The 21,815-nt window shown below is 39.3% G+C and overlaps 1 protein-coding gene and 1 pseudogene across 1 annotated transcript in view; one reads left to right on the top strand and one right to left on the bottom strand.

Annotated features, from left to right (window-relative positions):
- The window catches only part of KATNAL1 (katanin catalytic subunit A1 like 1), a 113,578-nt gene that overhangs the window by 82,156 nt on the left and 9,607 nt on the right, over positions 1-21,815 (bottom strand). The gene's annotated exons all lie outside the window — the stretch shown is intronic.
- Positions 15,143-15,562, top strand: LOC129073459 (iron-sulfur cluster assembly 1 homolog, mitochondrial-like; annotated as a pseudogene).

The raw sequence follows: 21,815 nt of genomic DNA, 5'->3' as shown, positions 1-21,815 counted from the left end.
CTCCATCAAAAAACTACTCAACCTAACAAGGGAATTTGGCAAAACAGCAGGATACAAAGTCAGTATTCAAAGAAATCAAAGGCATTTTTGCACACCAACAATGAAATATCAGAATCAGAAATCAGGAAAAAAATCCCATTTGCTATAGCAACAAGAAAATAAAGTACCTAGGAATAAACTTAACCAAGAGATTAAAGGCTTGTTCTCATAAAACTACACAACACTGAAGAAAGAAATTAAGAAGACACAAATAAGTGGAAGCATATTACATGTTCATGGATTGGAAGAATTAACATTATCAAAATGCCCATACTACCCAAAGCAATTTATACATTCAACGCAATCCCTACTAAAATACCAATGACGTATTTCACAGAGAAAAAACATTTCGAAACTTTATAGGGAACCATAAACTATATGGTCCCAAAATAGCTGCAGCAATTTTGAGAATGAAGAACAAGGTAGGAGGGATCACAATACCTGACATCAAACTATATTACAAAGCCACTGTAATCAAAACAGTCTGGCACTGGCATAAGAACAGACACATAGATCAATGGACCAGAATAGAGAGCCCAGAAATAAACCCATATCTCTACGGTCAGTTAATATTCAACAAAGAGGGCAGAAGCATAAAATGGAGTAAAAATAGCCTCTTCAACAAATGGTGTAGGGAGAGCTGGCCAGTCACAAAAAATTGAAATTTGACCACCAACTAATGCCATATACAAAAATAAACTCAAGATGGATAAAAGACTTAAATATAAGTCACAAAACCGTAAAAGTCCTAGAGGAGAACAAAGGCAGGAAACTCTCATTGTCCACGCAGCAATATTTTCACTCATGTGTCCCCTAGAGCAATATTTTCACTGATGTGTCCCCTAGATAAAAGAAAGAATAAACAAATGGACTTCATCAAAATGAGAAGCTTCTGAACCACTAAACATCATCAAAATGAAAGGGGAACCAACCATATGGGAAAATATATTTGCCAATGAAATCTTGGATGAAGGTTTGATCTCCAAAATATATAAAGGACTCGTATGACTCCAATCCAGGAAGACAAACATCCAATTAAAAAATGGGCAAAGGACCTGGACAGACACTTCTCCAAGGCGGACATATACAGGGCCGAGAGAGAGATGAAAGGATGCTCAGCATTACTAGTCAACAGACAAATGCAATTAAAACCACAATGAGATACCACTTCACACCATTCAGAATGGCCAGCATAAACAAATCAACAAACGAGTGCTGGCAAGGTTGTGGAGAAAAGGGATCCCTAGTGCACTCTTGGTGGGAATGCAGACTGGTACAGCCACTGTGGAAAACACTTTGGAATTTCCTCAAAAAGCTAAAAATTGAACTGCTTTTTGACCCAACGACTCCACTGCTAGGATTATACCCTAAGAATCCTGAAATACCAATTCAATAGAACCTATGCACCCCAATGTTCATAGCAGCACAATTTACAATAGCCAAATGCTGGAAGCAACCTAAGTGCCCATCAATAAATGAGTGGATCAAAAAACTATGATACATTTACACAATGAAATACTACACAGCAGAAAGAAAGGAAGAGCTACTACCCTTCGGGATACCATGGATGGAACTGGAGAGCATTATGCTAAGCAAAATAAGCCAGGGGGTAAAAGACAAATACCATATTATCTCATTTATAAGTGCAACCTAATCAACAAAACAAATAAACACAAAAAATATAACCAGCAACATGGAAAGAAAAAACAAACCGACAGTAATGAGAGGGAAGGAGGGAGGGGTGTAACGGGGAAAAGAAGGGGAAGGGTCAAATCAAGGAACATGTATAAAGGACGCACGGACAAAGCCAAAGTGGGAAACGATTCAGGGTGGGAAGTGAGGCTCGGTGGTGCAGGGGAATGTGATGGCAAGAAAATGTAGACAAATGTATTTGAATAATAAAAAATTAATTAAAGAAAGAAAAGATTTTTTAAAAATAAAAAGAAAATGAAGCTCTCTTATGTGTTTTGGCATGTTATATTTGCCCTTTCTCCCAGCACAGGTTCACTGAAGCAGCATCTATCTTACTTGAGAATCACACTGCAGCAAATTGTACACTATTTTTAGACAGTAAGAAATTCCAACATTCCATAGACCTATCACAGAATACAGGAGCATGGAGAACCTCTTCCTCAAATTAGAATATTAACACAAAGCAGTAACGTCTTTTTACAGTGGATAATCTGCAATTAATAAGTCCAGTAGAAACAAAGGTGTTCCATATATTATTTTCTTTTAAAGGCACTGTGAAACTAAACATTAATTCTGCTAATATGTGCAGGTATACAACAGTACAAAATAAAAACACCTTGATGTAAAGCAGGAGTCAGCAAACTTTTTCTGTAAGGGACCAGACAGAAAATATTTTAGGTTTTGAGGACCAGCAGGCAAAATTGAGGACATCAGTTAGTTACATAATGATACAAAATTTTCCACAATTTTTATTGACAAAATTCAAAATATTAAAGTGATAATAGTTGAGCAAAACTTTTTGTAAAACTGGCCTCATAAAAATTTGAAACTTCTGTGGGGAGGATAAATATTTCACTTATATAGTTGGGATTCAAAGTTACTGTTCCCTACCATCAAAAGCAAATACAAATGTTCATACATTAATACTGATTTTTAACAAGATTTATGTATTTCATATTTGAAAATGTCTTTTGATCCAGATAGGTACTGTCATATAGGGATATCAAATCACAGGGATACAATTTCATTCAGCATAATCGTTGTTTGGAAGGCATTTATAGAATTTACTCTTTTCTTGATAATTGTCTCTTGCATGTCATTACATTGCAGATTAATGTCTTTTAACTGAAGGTTAGGAGGAAGTGCCTCACCTGCATAGTTAAATGGATTTTTTAATATGAAAATATCCTTTGCACTGACATCAAAGTCTGAAAAGTTCTGCTAAAACTGTAGTTTGAGCTCAGAAAATACATATACTGCCAACCTAGTCAGAGTGGGGAAGGAGGAATGAAGATCTCCCCTCCTTGATTTAACTTTTGACTGCACAGAAAGCTACATAAAACAGCTTGGTAGCCGGTGTTGCTCATTAGTTGGAGTGTTGTTTCTCTCTCACATAGATGTTTCTCTCTCTCCCTTCCTCCCTCCTCGTCTCTCTAAAATCAATAAGCACATCCTTGGGCTAGGATTAAAAAAAAACTTTTTTTGAACAGCTTGATATCACTTGTGAGCTAAATATTAGATAGCACTGACTTGTAGATTTGCATGTAAGCACTGTTTTGTCTTGCAACTTTAGACTGAATCCTTTAAGAAACATCATCTGCAGTAAAAAACTGATTTCCAAAGCCATTCAGTGTTCAATAATAGTGGTTGAGAGCAGTTCCTCTAATTCAGAAAAACTGCAAATCAGCCCCAAGTTCAAAAATATTCTAATATAACCTTACCAATTCTAAGCCACTGACTGATCTGTCATGTGGTAGAGCAAGTTGGGATATTTAGCTTCTATTTCTAACAAAAGTTCATGGGACTAACAATAGCTAAGTCCATAAGAGCAATACTCTTGAGACACTGCCAGTTCCATATTGTGCGACAGATTCAAATATTCTCTCCAAAATACCTGCTGATAAATAAAACAATGGATAACCATAGACCTTAACCACCTTACATTTTTACAGCTTTGTAAATTTGTTCATCTAAGCCTTTTTTTGTCCTACACCATTAGCTGTCTCACATCTTAGCAGATTCCACTTCAGGTAGTATAGAATTAGTGTTTTCTCCAGTTTTTTGTAAATATTCTTGCCTGTACTTATTCCATGAACACTATTCATTAAAACTAATTCTTCAGTAACTTCAGACTCATCACTGACTTCTCAAGTAAGCAACAAGTGAGTTGTACTGGTAACATCTGTCAATTCATCAAGAGCCAAGGAAAACCACTCAAAATCATCTGACTTGTTTTTAATTGATTATTAGTACCCTCAACTCTTCCAGCAACTGTTCCTGCCAAAAGGTTAATAGTCTTGCCCTAGCTGGTGTGGCTCAGTGGATTGAGTGCCAGGGTGTGAACTGAAAGGTTGTTGGTTCGATTCCCTGTCAGGGCACGTGCCTGGATTGTGGGCCTGGTCCCCATCTGGGGGTGAACAAAAGGCAACCAATTGTTTCTCTCACAAATCAATGTTTCACTTCCCCTCTTTCTCCCTCCCTTCTCCTCTCTCTAAAATTAAATAAAATCTTAAGAAAAAAAGGTTAATAGTCTTAAACAAATTTTTTTTCTCCAAACAGATTTCTTTGCCTGCTATAATCAAACATGATTTAGTTAATTTCCCATCAGTTAGCCATTGGCTAACAAATGAGACACTAAGAAACGTAATCTGAGTGCAGCCTGATTTGCTCATTTTTGTTGGACTCAGAGTATCCATTGAACTTTATCATGAGGCATCACATATATTCCTGTATTTCTAGGTAGAGTTTGGAAAACTATCCTTTTTTTTAATTGTTCAAATACATTTGTCTCCCATTTTCCCACCACCACTTTCCCCTGCCCCGCCCACCCCCACCTCCCACCCTCAATCCTTCCCCACTTTGGCTTTGTCCATGGGTCCTTTATACCTGTTCCTTGACTTGACCCTTGATTTTTGTTTTTTAATCTGGTGAAGAAATTCTGCTGCAACAAAATATTCCCTTTTAGGTTTTCTAATTTTTCTGACCATTGCTCTCCTATGAGTTAGGAATATTGTGATGAGTGATTAGTCTGGTAATGTCGTATATATTGCATTTCATTAGTACATTTACAGTGCCACTGCATAATAATCACAATGCTTTCTCATCTAATTCAATAGTCTACATACACTTCATTGTGCTTTGATTATAACATGTCAAGTCCATTTTTCTCACCTTTTCTTGTTTTGACATGATGTGTATGGGGTGATATTAAATAAGGTAAAACATCACAGTACAGTGAAATCTTGGCACTATAACACTGTGATTATAGTGTAACAAGCAACAATGCAGCTATGACAACGCCATAAAAATCTCTGTCACAACTACTGAATTCTGTCATTCTCGCACAAAAGAAGCCATAGACAATATGTAAACAATGAGTGTGGTTGCGATAAAACTTTATTTATGGAAACTGGTAACTGAATTTCACTTAATTTTCACATGTCACAAAACAGTATTCTTCTTCTGACTTTTTTAAACATTTAAAAAATGCAGCCTATTCTTGTAATTCACAGAACATTCAAGAGCAAGTAGCAGTCTGGATCTGGCATTAAATTGTAGTTTGTCAACTCCTGCTTTCAGGTTCTGTCTTAAGAATCTAGGAAAATAGAAGTAAATTATACCCAAAAGAAGTAGAAAGAACATAATAAAATTAAGAGCAGAAATCAATAAAAGAGAAACAGAAAATATCAACATAGCCAAAGCTGGTTCTTTGGAAAAAATCATTAAAATTGATAAACCTTTAGTGACACTGACCAAGGAAGGGAGAGAGAAAACATTAAGTTACCAAAATCAGAAATGAAGGAGGGGCTATAACTACAGACTTCAGAGATATTAAAAGGCAAAAGAGGGCTTAATGAAACTGACAAATTCTATGAAGGTCACAACATACCAAATTTACTCAAGAAGAAATGGAGTACTTAATCTGAATAGCTCTAAAGCATTCAATGAAATTCAATTTGTAATGTAAGATCTCCCCATTCCAGGAGGGAAAAAAACACCAGATCCAAAAGGCTTCACTAGTGAATTCTCCCGAGCATTTAAGGGGAAAAAAAAAATCAATTCTAAACAAAATCTCTCAGAAAAAAAGAAGAGGTGGAAAAATATCCAATTCATACTTTTAGACCAGCATTACTTTGATACAAAACCAGACATTGTAAGAAATTTCCCACCTGGTGTGGCTCAGTGGATTTGGTGCTGGCCCATGAACCAAAGGGTCACCAGTTCCACTCCCAGTCAGGGCACATGCCTGGGTTGCAAAACAGGTCTCCAGTAGGGAGTGTGTAAGAGGAAACCACACATTGATGTTTCTCTCCCTTTCTTTCTCCTTCCCTTCCCCTCTCTCTAAAAATAAATCAATAAAATCTTTTAAAAAAAGAAATTTACATACCAATATCACCCAGGAACATAGAAACAAAAATCTTTAAATTTTAACTATTCAAATCCAGTAATATATTTAAAAGATAATGCATTATGCCCAACAGGAGTTTATACCAAAAATGTAAGGTGTTTCATTACATTTAAAACCAATCAATGTAACTTTGATTTTTAATTAGTTTACATTGAATATTATTTTGTATTAGTTTCAGGTGTACAACCTAACAGTTACACAATCATATACTTTACAAAATGTTCCCCCCAATATTTCCAGTATCCATCTGGCACCATACATGGTTATTACAATATTATTGACTATATTCACTATGCTGTACTTTACATCCCTGTGACTATTTTGTAAACACCAATCTGTACTTCCCAATCACTTCAGCTATTTCACCAAATCTCCCACTGTTCTCTGTATCTACGTTCTCTGTATCTGTGAGTCTATTTGTTGTTTGTTCATTTATATTGTCCTTTAGATCCCACATGTAAGTGAAATCATATGGTATTTGTCTTTGGCTGATCCATTCAGCCAGCACAATACCGTCCAAGTCCATTCAAGCTGTCACAAATGGTAATATCTCATTCTTTTTTTATGGCCAATTAATACTCCATTGTGTGTGTGTGTGTGCGTGTGTGTGCACGCGCGCACCATCACTTTTTTATTCACTTGTTTATGAGCTCTTGGGTTGCCTCTATATCCCAGCCACTGTAAACAACACTGCAAGGAACATAGGGGTGCATATATTTCTTCAAATTATAGTGTTTTGGGTTTCTTTGGATACATATCCAGAAGTAAAACTGCTTCACCACACGGCAGTTTCATTTTGAATTTTTTGAGGACCCTCCATATTGTTTTCATAATGGCTGCACAAACCTACATTCCCATCAATAGTGTATGAGGGTTCCCTGCTCTCCACATCCTCACCAACATTGTTGTTTCTTGATTTATTATTGATGACAGTCATTCTGACAGGTATGAGGTGATATCTCACTGTGGTCTTAATCCACAATTCTCTGTCACATTGAGCATCCTCTTATGTCTACTGGCCATCTATATGTCTTCTTTGAAAAAGTGTCTATTCAGGTCCTTCACTCATTTTTTAACTAAATTGGTGGGTTTTGGGTGTTGAACTGTATGAGTTCCTTATAAATTTTGGATATTATCAAATGTATCATTGGCAAGTATCTTCTCCCATTTCACTAGGTTGTCTTTTCATTTTTTTGAGTTTCCTTTGCTATGCAAAAACATTTTAGTTTGATATAGTCCCATTTGTTTTTTTTTTTTTATTTTCTTTGCCTGAGGAGTTGTATCAGAAAAAAGATTGCTAAGAGAAATGTCAGAAATTTTATTGCTTATTTTTTCTACTAAAAGTTTTGTTGTTTCAAGTCTCAAATTTAAGACTTTAATCCATTTTGAGTTTTTCCTTGTATATGGTATAAGAAGGTGGTCTAGGTTTTTTGGTTTTTTTTTGCCCTGTCTGCCCAATCTTACCAGCACCATTTACTGAACAGACCATCTTTACCACATTGTATGTCCTTGCTTCCTTTGTCAAATATTAATTGACTACATTGGTGTGGGTTTATTTCTGGCTCCCATGAGGGGGTGGCACCAAACAGGAGGCAGGTTGGGGTGAGGAGGAATGGCCCCTGCCCCAGTAACACAAAACTCAGTCTCTGATACCGAGTCCGCCAGGACCTCTACACCACCAACCCAGGCAGCTGACACACCACAGGGTGTGAGGTAGGCAGGGCAAGGCAACAGGGAGTTGGCTGATGCCATATGGAGGGAGGGGAGTACTTAACCCAGAAAGATGGTGTGTGGGGGCAGTGTGGGAGACGGACTCAGCACTGAAACTCTGGTAGCTGTCCCTTTAACTCTCTCCCTAGAGCCACAGCCCAATGTCTCCTTCCCCTACTCCACCCTGAGCCTCTTTCCTCTCCTAGAAACCAGAGTGAATGGCTGCAAACAAGATTTTGTGCACTGGCCCTTTAAAAGGGCACCTGGGTTTCTAGTAGACTCTAGTCTTTCTCTGGTGTGCAAAATCCCAGCTGATTTTCACAGCCAGATATTTTGTGAGCTCCTTTCCTGGCTCTAGTGCTCCAGGCTGGGGAGCTTGACATGGGGTTGAGACCACAGTCCTCAGGGAGAATTCTGTAGCTGAGACATCCCTCTGGATTCTCCAGGCGCAGGGCCAGCCCTTTCCACCATCAGCACTCTTACCACTATTGATGTGGCTTCTGTAAATTCTTGTACTGAGCTAATCTTCACTTGGTTATTCAGGTTGATTGTTCTATATTTTAGCTGTCATTCTAGCTTGGTCCTGTGAGGAGGTTAAGTGGTGTAACTTCCACCTACTCTGCCATCCTATCAACATAATTTTGAGACTAAAAATAAAACAAATCATCTCAACAGATGCAAAAAAAAGCATGTGACAAGATTCAACACCATTCATAAGAACTCTTAGCAAATTAAGAATAGAAGAGAATTTATTTCTTAGCTTAAAGAGCATTATGAAATTTCTATGATTAACATCACATTTATTGCAGAAAGCTCAGTGCTCTCTCCCAAGATCAAGAATACATGGCTAGTATATTTGTTCTCACCCCTTCTATTCAAAATTAGAATTACAGGTTCTAACCAGTGCAATGAGGCAAGAAAAATTAAAGGCATATACACTGTACGACATGATTGTTAATGGAGAAAATCCTAGGGAGATTTTAACAGCTACTAGAACTAACCGGTGAACTTTGTTTTTCTTTCATTTTTGTCTATCATACATCTTTCTTCTTCTTGGTTTACTCCATTTCCTATAGAGCACATTTTTTGACCAGGATAGAAGGCAGTCTTCAAGAGACCGAGACATCACCTTCCCAGGGTCAAGCACTCCTACTGTTATAGCACCAGCCAGGGGAATGCACTGCCCAGTTTTCCAACTACTAGTGACACCACTCTGCCATTTGGGTCCTGCAGAAGGGTCTGTTGGCTGCACCCAGTGAGGACTTTGGGGTATTCTTTTTCTGGAGAAACTGTCAGCAGAGATTCAGACAATGACTGAACTGTGTAGCTTTGTAAACAGGACCATTCTTCCCCACCTCCAGCACGCAGCTGGTACCTGCTGAATTACTTGGCCACTCTGCAGCCCCTCCCTGCTGAGTTCAGTGGCACTCAGGGATAAAAGTGCTGTGCAAAGCTGTGACTTCCAAGTGCCATAGTGCCATCTTCCAGGGAGGCTTTTGTCCAGGAATCTGACCAACCAGTGCTGGGTTGTGTGGCTACAATGCTGGGAAGGGGAGGGAGGGGCCCTTGGTACCTCCCCTGCGGGCTCAGCCCACGTGCTATCACTGGAAAGGGGAAGAAGTACCCGCCCCCCTCCTACAGGCTTGTAGGCACCACCCTCAATGGGTGAATTTTTGGACATTCCCCCTAAGTCCCACTGGCCCCTCCCTGCTGAGCTCAGTTCTGCAGGGGAAAAAGAGAACTGCTCAGAGCTGGGACATTTGGAGAGTGTCTCCCTCAAAGGCTACTGTCTTGAACCAAGACTAAGTGCTTGGCACCCTCCTGTGGACTCAGCCTGCACTAACTCTATGGGAGACTCTTTTGATCTGTTCCCCCTCTCAACCTCAGAGGCTTCACCCAACTGAGCCTGCTCTTACAGAGAGGATGGCTGGCTGCACCCAACCTGAACCTGTGGTGCACTTCTCCTGGGGAAGCTAGAGTTGGAGACTCTGAGACTGAGTAGTCTGGCTCTGAAGTAGGGGCCACTTTGCTCTCACTGAGGGCCTGACCACATCGCCCCTAAAGAGGGGACCCACTAAACTCCAAACTTCCAAGCCCAGTCACCCTTCCTTACCAAGCTTGCAACCTGTGGAAGGACTTGTCAGTTGCGGATGGCCTGGCCCACTCTACAGTCTTTCTTCAGAAGGCTCTGGAGAAAGAACAGGCAACCTGGGGGGACAGAGGAGATGACAGGTGGAAGCAGACATCAGGGAGCCTTGGATATTTTACAGATCTGCCCTCAGCTCTAAGCTGGAGGAGGCCAGCCGGTGTACACAGATCGGCCCATCCCAGGCACACCCAGGCCCAGTAGACACAGCCACAAACATATCCTCAGGTGAAAAACATTTTTCTTAAAAGACATAGGGGTAGCTGAATGGATAAGAAAACGACCCATATATATGCTGTTACAAAAGACTCACCTCAAAACAAAAGATACACACAGACTGAAAGTGAAAGGATGGAATAAAATATTCCATACAAATGGAAACAAAAAAGAGCCTAGGGTAGCAATTGTTATATAAGACAAAATAGACTTCAAAACAAAGGCCATAACAAGAGACAAAGGTCACTACTTAACACTGAAGTGGTCGATCCAATAGGAGAATATAACCCTTATAAAGATATATGCACCCCACATAGAAGCACCTAAACATATAAAGAAAATCTTTTCCTTTTTCTTTTAATCCTTATCTGAGGACTTTTTTTTCACTGCTTTGAGAGAGAGAAACATCAATGTGAGAGAGAAGCAATGATTGATTTCCTTCTTATATGTGCCTCAACCAGGGATCAAACCTGCAACCTGGTTATGTGCCCTGACTGGAAATCAAACCTGTGGCCCTTTGGTTTATGGGACAAAGCTCCAACCAACGGAGTCACACTGGCCAGGGCACAAAGAAAATTTTGGTAGACATTAAAAGAGAGATCCACAGCAATACAGTCACAGTAGATTTTAACATCCCATTAACATCAATGTATAGATCATCCAGACCAAAAAAAGAAAAAGTCTACAATGCAACAGTGACTTTAGGTGACACAGTAAATCCGATAACTTAAATTGATATTTATAGAACATTTCATGCCAGAGCAGCAGAATATACATTCTTCTTATGTGCACATGGAATATTCTCAGATATACCACAGGTTAGGACACAAAATAAGTCTTAAAAAATTCAAGGAGGCTGAAATCAGCCCTGACCAGTGCAGCTCAATTGGTTGGGTGTCTCCCCACAAAAAAAAAAAAAAAAAAAAAAAAAAGGTCGGTAGTTTGATTCCTTTTCCAGGCACATGAATGGGTTGCAAGCTCAGTCCTAGGTCAGGGCACACACGAGAGGAAACCAATCGATCTTTCTTTTTCACATCAATGTCCCTCTCCCTCTCCTTTTCCCTCCCTTTCCCTTCTCTAAAAATAAATAATTTTTTTAAAATCCTATCAAGTATTTTCTCTGACCCCAGTGGCATGACACTAGAAATCAACTACAACGAAAAAAAGTGAAAACACAAGGAGACTTGACTTGGGGTAGTGAACATACAATACAATTATACAGATGATGCATTATAGAGTTGTACACCTGAAAGCTATATAATTGACCAATGTCATCCCAATAAATCTAATTTTAAAAACTAAAACACATTCAAACACATGGGGGCTAAACAGCATGTTAATAAGCAACAAACGGGTTAACAATAAGATCAAGGAAGAAATAAAAAATTACCTGGAAACAAATGAAAAGAAACATATGGTAACCCAAAATCTATGGGACACAGAAAGCAGTCCTGAGAGGGAAGTTCACAGCATTACAGGCTCAAGAACTAAAAAATTTCAAATAAACAATCTAACCCTACACCTAAAACAACTAGAAAAAGAACAAACAAAGACCAGAGTAAGTACAAGAACGGAAATAATAAAGAAATAAATGACACAAAGTGGAAATAAATGACACAAAGGCTAAAAAAACAGTGAAGACCATTGAAACCACCAGCTGGTTCTTTAAAAAGATAAACAAGACTGGAAAACCTCTAACCAGACCAATGTCACCCAAAAAAATTAATAAAAAAAAATTTTTTTTAAGAATAAGTACAAAAATAAATTCAAAAAAATGAAAGAGAGAGAAAGAGAGAGTACCCAAATAAAAATATCAAAAATGAAAGAGAAGTAACAACTGACACCACAGAAACACAAAGGATTGTAAGGGGAGTAAAGACAGTCTCTTCAATAAATGGTTCTGGAAAAAACTAAACAGGTACATGCAAAAGAATGAAACGAAAAAAACAGATTGCCAACTTATACCATACATAAGAATAAACTCAAAATGGATAAATGTAAGACTTAAATGAAAGCCATGAAACCATGAAAATCCTAGAAGAAAACACAGGCAGTAAAATCTCACACATCTCTTGTAGCAATATTTTTACTGATACGTCTCCTATCAAGGGAAATAAACAAAAAAATAGCAAATGAGACTATATCAAACTAAAAAGCTTCTGCATAACAAAAGTAATCATTAACAAAATGAAAAGGAAAGCCACTAAATGGGGAAACATATTTGCCAACGATATATCTAATAAGGGGTTGATTTCCAAAATATATAAAGAACTTAACACCAGGAAGACAACCCAATTAAAAAAAAAAACCGGCAAAGACATAAATAGACACTTATCCAAAGAGACATAGGGATGGCCAATATACATATGAAAAAATGCTCAATGCCACTGGTCATCAGAGCGATGCAAATTAAAACTATAATGCAGTATCACCTCACACCTGTCAGAATGGATATGATCAATAAATACACAAAAAAATGTCGGCAAGGATGTGGAGAAAAGGGAACCCTCATGCATTACTGGTGGGAATGCAAACTGGTACAGCCACTGTGGAAAAACAGTATGGAGTTTCTTCAAAAATTTAAAAATGGAACTGCCTTTTGACCCAGCAATCCCACTTGTGGGAATATATACTTAGAAACCTGAAACACTAATTCAAAAGAATATATGCATCTCTATGTTCATTGCAACATTATTTACAATAGCCAAGATCTTGACACAGCCCAAGTGCCCATCAGTAGATGAGTGAACAAAAAATCTGTGGTACATTTACACAGTGGAATACTACTTGGCCATAAAAAAGAAGGAAATATCTTTTGTGACAACATGGATGGACTTGGATAGTATTATGCTGAGTGAAATAACCCAGTCAAGGAAAGACAAATACCATATGATCTCACTTACATGTGAAATCTAATAAACAAAATAGAAACAGAGGCTTGGATACATTGATCAGACTGACAGCTGTAAAATGGGAATGGACTGGGGGACTGGATGAAAGAAGGTGAAGGGATTAACAAAAAAACATATAGACCTAACACACACACACAGACAACAGTGTGATGACAGCCAGAGGGAAAGATGGGTGGTAAATAGGGACATAAAGAGACTTAGCTTGGGGTCATGGGCATATAATGTAGTGTGCAGATGATGTGCTGCTGTTTTTTTAAATCCTCACCAGTTGATATGTTTACTGAGTTGAGAGAGAGAGAGAGAGAGAGAGAGAGAGAGAATAGGTTCCTTGCCTCCACTACAAGGAACCTACAACCTAGGTATGTGCCCTGACCAGGAATTAAATCTGCAACATTTTGGTGCACGGAATGACACTCCAACCAACTCAGCAACCCAGCCAGCACCAGATGATATTTTGCTGATCTGTGTACATTTGAAACATGTACAGTTTTGTGAACCAATGACACCCAATAAATTGAATAAAAAAAACATACTCCCCAAACTTGTTGATGATGTGCTTTGAAAAGGGTCTGTTTGAAACTCTTTAAATCTGAAAATCAATGTCTTTTAATTTTAGGGACATTTCTGAATTATTTCTTTGGTGATTTCTCTCCATTTTTTCTGTTCTCTCTTTCTGGAACATTTTTTATTCAGATATTGGACTACCTAGGTTGGCCCTCTAATTTTCTTAGCTTTTCCCTCCTATTTTCCATCTCTTTATCCTTTTGCTCTATTTTCTTCAAGACTTTATCAACTTTACATTCTATCACTTCTACAGAGTATTTTCCTTTTGTATTTTATTATTGTATATATAATACATAGAGTGCACAAGCCTTAAGTGTAAAATGAATTGTAACTTTGGATATATACCCAGGTTACAGCCACATCAAAATACAGAACATTTCCACACCCCAGAAGGATCTTTCAAGTTCCCTTAAGTTAGCGCTCCTCCTCTAGGGCAAATTAATATTCTGACTTCTGTTACCATCGATAACTTTTGCTTGTTTTAATCAGCTTTAATGAGGTGTAATTTTTATACAATGAAATTCCCTAATTTTAAGTGTACGAGTTGATTTTTGAAAAGTGTATACAATTGCATATCCACCACCATAGTTCCATCACCCCAGGAAATTCCATCTACGCTTTGCAGTCAGTAACCACTCCCATCACACATTCTTCTGTCGGCGTATCACTATAGTTTTGGTTTTTTATAGAATGTAATATAAATAGAGTCATACTGTATGTATTCTGTTGTTTGACTTCTTTCATTCAGAATAATGCTTTTGAGATTCAACCATGTTGCTGCATGTATTAGTAACTCAATGTTTTATTGCTGAGTAGCATCTCATTTTATGGATATCCTAAAACTTGTTTTTCATTTACCTATTCTCCCAAAGGCACTTGGCAGAAACAAACAAAAGTATAGAATATCCTTGACCCGGGCCTCACAGTATTTCTACTGAAGTTACATCCCAAATTTCAAGGTAAGAAAAATATAATCCACTATGAGATAGAAGCAAATGATACAACAGAAAGTAAAAGTAATGCTGGTATCTAAAACAGGGGTTCTCCAACCTCCAGAGTGCAGACCGGTACTGGTCTGGGTCTGTGAGAAACTAGCAGGAGGTGAGCTTGAATGTAATGCTCTTGAATCATCCCAAAACCATCTCACTCACTGCAGTGGGTAGAAAAACTGTCTTCCACGAAACTGGTCCCTGGTGCCAAAAAGGTTCGGGACCGCTGATCTATAGCTCTTAATAATCTATTATTTACTATAAATTAAGTATACTTAAAAACATAAGGATGACCTATCTTAAAATGAACAGACATAAAAAAAAAATTTAAAAAATTCTAGCATTAAAAAAATATAGTCACTTAAATTAAAAACTCAGTGGACACCAATGCATCCACTGTGTCCATGGAGAGAGGCAGAGGTGGCCAAGCTCCGGCTCAAGACACCTGGGCACCTGAATGGCAAAGATGGCGTCTTCATTTGTCCAGGCCACTGTACAGGGTGTGAGCAAGAGGAAGCTCTAGCCCACCAGGCTGCTGTCACACTCAAACCTTCAGCAGTGAACAAGATAAAAACAGCTTCTTAAACATAAGCCTGAACACAAAGGTGTGAAAGTTGGTTCCAAACCAAGGGCTGTAATGGCCTTTCTTACAATCTACAATATATAAAGACAAGATTCTGATGAAAAAATTGTTCAAGATGGAGTCAAAGTTTTCATTAAAAAGAAAACACAGCTAACACTTTTAGGAACAGAAATAGACTATGTTGATGACAAATTATCCAGTGAGTTTGTGTTAAATAACCCAAACATCAAAGGAGCAGAAGCTGTGCAGAAAGCTTTAATACTCGACTCCTCGGGACTACTCCGGCTCCGGGAAAGCCTGTGAAAACCCTGGACTTACTGAAGAAATCATATGACTGTCACATGCTTAAGGTTTATAATGCATGGTTGCCTTATGAGGAAAATAAAGTGATGCATTTTGAAAATGAAGCCAGTTGTGTGGGATTTCTGAAGTGCTATTCTTTTTCTATTTCTATTCTTTTTAGGAGACAGAATGTAAGAAACCATCTCTCTCTTTGGGTCACTTTTCTGATCAGTAAAAGAAAAAAATCCTACCTTGTACTTAATTCTCTTGCACCCTTTCTGTGCCTGCCTGGGAGCATTTCAGTAAACACATTCTTAATAGGCATGCTCTCCATGAGGGGGGACCCAAGAAAACCAGACTTGTCTTATGGAGGGTTGGGCCCCTTGGAGTACAGGTTTTCCCCCACTAGGTGAGCGTTCTAGGAACCCCTCTGTATCAGTGTACCAGCTGACGTTGTTGTGAGAGGGAATAGTAAAGGCTTGTGTCCACCTGCACACTGCAGAGGGGACTACTCACATCTCCCCTTCCGTGCAGCTGACACACCAACAGCATGCAGTGAAGGTAAATGGGGAGTTTGGCTTCCTTATCTGATTGTCATTTTGATAACATTTCTGTGTAAATTGATAAAGACCATATTTTCGAGTGAGGAAAATCTTATTGTAAACCCCTTTATGTGAATTACCATTTTTTTTTTAAAGTATGAAGGAATGATTTTTACTAACAAGTAAGACATTGCAGCAACCCAGAAATACCCCTTTGGAATGTAGTAGTACATAATTGTAAAGGAGAACATAGGGGTCTTTCCCTAAAATTCCCAATATACATACACTTTCTGGATCCTAAATCCAATTGCTGAAAGATTTAAATCTAATATTTTTATCACCAATTTTTCTTTTTAATAGTGTTCCTTTTGTAATTTAATTATTCAATTTCCTGGGTTTGACATATTAAATGTTTTATGAGATTACATACTTTCATTTTTTTTGTTTTAATTTTTATTTACTGATTTTAGAAAGAGGAAAGGAGAGAAACAGAGACAAAAATCTATAATTCCACTTACTCCTGCATTCATTGGCTTCTTGTAATGTCATGCTTCCTGGCCTGAGACTGAACCCACAACCTTGGCATTTCAGATCAATGCTCTAATCAACTGAGCTAACTGGCCAGGCTGTGTCATGTTTTTATTTTTGAAAGTTAAGTCTTATGAATTGAAGTAGCTGAGTTCCTTGATGTTTGTCGTATTTACTAAAGTATCTGTCACAAAAAGCACTAAAACTTACAGCAGTAGCTTTATGCTCATTAGCTTGTAATAATATAACTGTCAACCCACTGCTAATTTGCAATAGTGTATGTGTATAGTGATTGAGTTGGCAATAAACAATGTGGCCTCTTAAAAAAAAAACTCAATGGACTGAGAAAATAGCAGATTAGACAGAGATGAAATCAAGAAATCATGATAGACTTCTAGTCAACATGATAAATGTGGTACTTGCATCTTCCCACAACCATATCAAAATTAGAACTAAACTACAGAACCATCATTCAGAACTGCCTGAAATCTGCCTGAATGGAAGTCCTACAACTAGGGAACTAAAGAAGCCACATCAAGACTGGTAGGAGGGGCGGAAATAGGAAACAGGCTGGTCCCACACCTATGAGTATCAGATAAAAATCAAGAGGGATATCTAGGTTGCAAAGGTTGCCCCTGAGGAGGCCCCACACAGGTCCCCAAGCCCAGGGTTCCAGAGTTGGGAAGAGAAGTCCCCATAACTTCTGGCTGTAAAAACTGCCAGAAATGGAGGCAGAGTAAGGCAGAGGGCTTCTGGAGTCCCAGGCAGTAACTCTTAAAGGGCCCACAGATAGACTTACTCTACTTCTGAGCTCCAGCACTAAAGCAGCTGTTCCAAAGGCACCAGGGACATACAGGAAGGAACTGAACTGTCTGGCATCAGGGTGAGAACTGAGAAGGGTAGCTTTCTCCTTTAATGATCCCTCCCCACATAGAGCCAGCAGGTTGGCTCCATATTTGAGTTGCCATCAACCTGACTATCACTGCTTGCCCTTCCTAGACACCCCTCCCCATCAAACAGGCAGGCCCACCCAAGCTGTTTCCAGTGGCTTTTCCGTATGAATGGCCTGCCTTGGCTCATGCTTCAGACTTTCCTAAAGTCTCTCAGGGACCTTCCCTAAAATTTCTCAAACACAGCAATCTGGCCTCTGCATAACCCATACCTCTTGCTAAGTGGCCCCAAGCCCAGCACTAGCAGCAGCCAGCCTTTGTTCACAGCTTGGCCTCTACTGGGCAACTCCAAGCCCAGCACAAGTAGCAATCATCTGCATACTGCTCTGTAGCTCACGCCAGGTGGTCCCAGGCAGGACATACTCAGACTCAATCCCTCTGAGTTCCACGCCAGGGTAGCAGCTTGAAAGGCAACAGAGGGGAATACAGGGAAGAACTGAAATGTCTGGCATCAAGGCGACAGCTGGGGGATAGCTTTCCCCAGATACAATGGCAGGCAGAGGCCACCGTTCCTTTTCTGAACCCTCACCCACCACAGACCCACAGAGCTAGCAGGTCAGAGCCATAGCAGGCTGAGACTCCATCAACCTGGGTAATACTGTTTGCCTCATCCTGGTGATTCCCTGAGGCTCTGCACCACCCAGCTTACCGGCCCACCCAAGCTGTTAACAGTAGCTTTTCTATATGAACGGGTGGTCTTGGCTCATACTTCACAACTTCTTAAATTCTCTCAAAAAGAGCCAGCCTCAGCGAGACCCCAGGTCTCATACATCTTACTAAGAGGCCCCAGGCCCAGTAGTAGCAGCAGTCAGCCTAGGTTCACAGTTTGGCTTTAGCTGGGAACCTCTAAGCCCAGCACAAGTAGCAGCCATCTGCACATTGCTTTGTAGCTCAAGGAGGGTGGCCCCAGGCAGAACATAGGTAGGGGCTAACCTTGGCCTGCACCCCTCGGGAAACCCCAGAGCCTGCACACCAAGTAGACAGCTATAGACCACACTGGAGCACCACCACCCTGCCTCAGCACAGCTGATCCTCCATGGAGAGTAAAGTTGGTGGTCAGTGGTCACAGCCAGTCCTTGCAGCTGATTGGCCTAAGCAAGCCCATCCCATTGACCTGCTGACAGCAATCATGGCTCAACTACAAAAGGAGAGTGTATGCAACCCACACCCTGAGTACCCAGCTTGGGTGATAGGGGAGGCTGTGCTATTGGACCCTACAGGACACCTACTACATTAGGCCATGCTGCCAAGACAGGGGGTCATAAAAGCTCTACATAACACATAGAAACAAACACAGGGAGGCTGCCAAATGAAAGATAAAAACTCCTGAAAAAGAATTAAACAAAATGGAGATAAGCAATCTTTCAGATGCACAGTTCAAAACACTGGTTATAAGGATGCCCAAGGAACTTAGTGAGGACCTCAGCAGCATAAAAAAAAAAAAAAAATCCAGTCAGAAATGCAGGATACACTAATTGAAATAAAGAACAATTTACGGAGAACAACAGTAGAGTGGATAAAGCTGAGAATCAAATTAATGATTTGAAACATAAGGAAGCAAAAAACAACCAATCAGAACAACAAAAAGAGCCCTGGCTGGTATGGCCCAGTAGACTGAGTGACAGCCTGTGAACCAAACAGTCGCCTGACTGGTTCAATTCCCAGTCAGGACACATGCCACATTGCAGGCCAGGTCCCCAGTAGGAGAGCGTGCAAGAGGCAACCACACATTGATGTTCCTCTCCCTCTTTCTCCTCCCCTTCCCCTCTCTCTAAAGATCTAAGAAAAAGAAAAACGAATTCAAAAAAACGAGGATAGAAAAAGCAGCCTCTGGGACAACTTTAAGTGATCCAACATTCACATCATAGGGGTGCCAGAAGGAGAAAAGAAAGAGCAACAAATTGAAAATCTGTTTGAGAAAATAATGAAAGGAAACTTTCCTAACTTGATGAAGGAAATAGACATGCAAGTCCAGGAGGCACAGAGAGTCCAAAACAAGATGGATGCAAAGAGACCCACACCAAAACACATCATAATTAAAATGCCCAACGTTAAAGATAAAAAGAATCTTAAAAGCAGCAAGAGAAAAGCAGTTAGTTACCTACAGGGATTTCCTCTAGAGCTGTCTGCTGATTTCTCAAAAGAAACTTTGCAGGCTAGAAGGGATTGGCAAGAAATATTCAAAATCATGAAAAGCAGGGACCTACAGCCAAGATTGCTATAGCCAGCAAAGATATCATTTAGACTTGAAGGGCAGTTAAAGAGCTTCTCAGACAAGAAAAAACCTAGAGTTCTATGTCATCAAACCATTATTTTATAAAATGTTAAAGGGGCTTATTTAAGAAAAATAAGATCAAAACTATGAACAATAAAATCTCAATAAATGCACATCTATCAACAATTGAATCTAAATAACAAACTAAGCAAACACGAAGAGAGACAGAATCACAGATATGAACAGGATTTTGATGACTGCCAATGGGAGAGGGGTTTGGGGAATGGATGAAGATGTGAAGGGATTAAGAAGTACAAGTAGGCAGTTTCAGATAGTCATGGGTATATAGAGTATACTATAGGAAATGGAGTAGCCAAAGGACTTATATGCATGACCTATGGATATGAACAAAGGGGTAAGGATTGTGAGGGAGTCGTGAGTTCTTGGTGGAGGGTCGTATAGGGGGGAAAGTTGGGGCAACTGCAATAGCATAATCAATAAAATATAATTTTTTTAAATGCTGAAGGAACTTAATGAGAATTTCAAAAGCATGAAAAAGAACATAGAAACCATAAAAAAGAACCAGTCAGAAATGAAGGATACAGTAACTGAAATGAAGAGTAATTTAAAGGGAATCAACAGCAGGAGTAGATGAAGCTGAGAATCAAATCAGCCCTTGTGAATATAAGGAAACAAATAACAGCCATTCAAAACAGCAAAAAGAAAAAACGTTCCAAAAAAAATGAGGGTAGTATAAGCAGCTTCTGGGACAGCTTCAAGCACACCAACATTTGTATCATAAGAGTGCCATAAGGATAAGAGAGAGAGCAAGAAACTGGAAACCTATTTGAAGAAATAATGATGAAAACTTTCTCTAACCTGATGGAGGTAATAAACATGCAAGTCTAGGAAGCACAGAGTCTCAAACAAGATGAACCCACAGAGGCTCACACCAAGACACATCATAATTAAAATGTAAAAGGTTAAAGACAAAAAGAGAATCTTAAAAGCAGCAAGAGAAAATTAGTTACCTACAGCGGGGGGGAGGGGTCTAATAAGATTGTCAGCTGATTTTTCAACAAAAACGTTGAAGGTCAAAAGGGAATGGCAAGAAATATTCAAAGTGATGAAAAGCAAGGAACCTACAACCAAGATTAGTATACCCAGCAAAGCTATCATTTAGAATCTAAGAAGAGAGAAAGCGCTTCCCAGGCAAGAAAAAGCCAAAGGAGTTCATTTCTACCAAATGAGATTACAAAGGGTCTGCTTTAAGAAAAAAGAGGCACGCCTATAGGGGTAGGGTGTTCTAAGGGGCTTCCTTCAGATCTCCTCTCAAGACCACGAGGGAGAAAGAGGAAGGAAAGTGCCTCTTTTGGTTACTACAGTCTGTATAGGGCAAAGGATGAGTGTGCCTTTCCAATTGGCCACATGGGGCCACAGAAGAGAAAGAGCTGATTGAAATTCTGCCTAACCAGAGGTTAAGGATGAATATGCAGAGCACAGTGAAACTACTCACTGTGATACTACAATGAGAAAAGAACAAACAAGTGGAACTTTCCTGATTATACATTCATTCTTGGAAAAATGCATTTTTTTCCATTTCATAGTGTTCAAGCTTGAATACGCTTTGGTCTGAAGAGCTGTAATGTAAAAGATGCAGACGTCCTTGACCTGGACTCACTTGCTGCTTTTTCACTCTGCCTGGAGTTAAGTGAAGGAAGAGATTAAGAGCACAGGGGATAGAAAGAGACTCATGGATATCCTGGGGAGAAATAGATGGCTGAGCTTATACTTATGCAGCTTGATGAAATCCAAAGTTCATGTATAAAGAGACAAAAAGAAACTTCAAGTAGGAGACTTTATATGGAACCTGAAGGCAAAATGCAAATTTTGTCTGAGGCAACTGAGCTTTCACCCTAAGAGTTGTAACTCCATAAACCAGTTACCTTGACTAGCTAGTGGAAACAAAAAAGTGAAATTAAGAAAGAGCATTTCAGAAAGAATCCTAACTCATGAACTAGACATAAAGAGAACTGGCA

The sequence above is a fragment of the Pteronotus mesoamericanus genome, unplaced genomic scaffold (genome assembly GCF_021234165.1).
Source record: "Pteronotus mesoamericanus isolate MK-2021 breed Mesoamerican mustached bat unplaced genomic scaffold, CSHL_Meso_final contig_41, whole genome shotgun sequence".
Lineage (NCBI taxonomy): Eukaryota > Metazoa > Chordata > Mammalia > Chiroptera > Mormoopidae > Pteronotus > Pteronotus mesoamericanus.
Note: the sequence above shows the minus strand (reverse complement) of the source record. Positions and strands in the feature narration are given on the sequence as shown.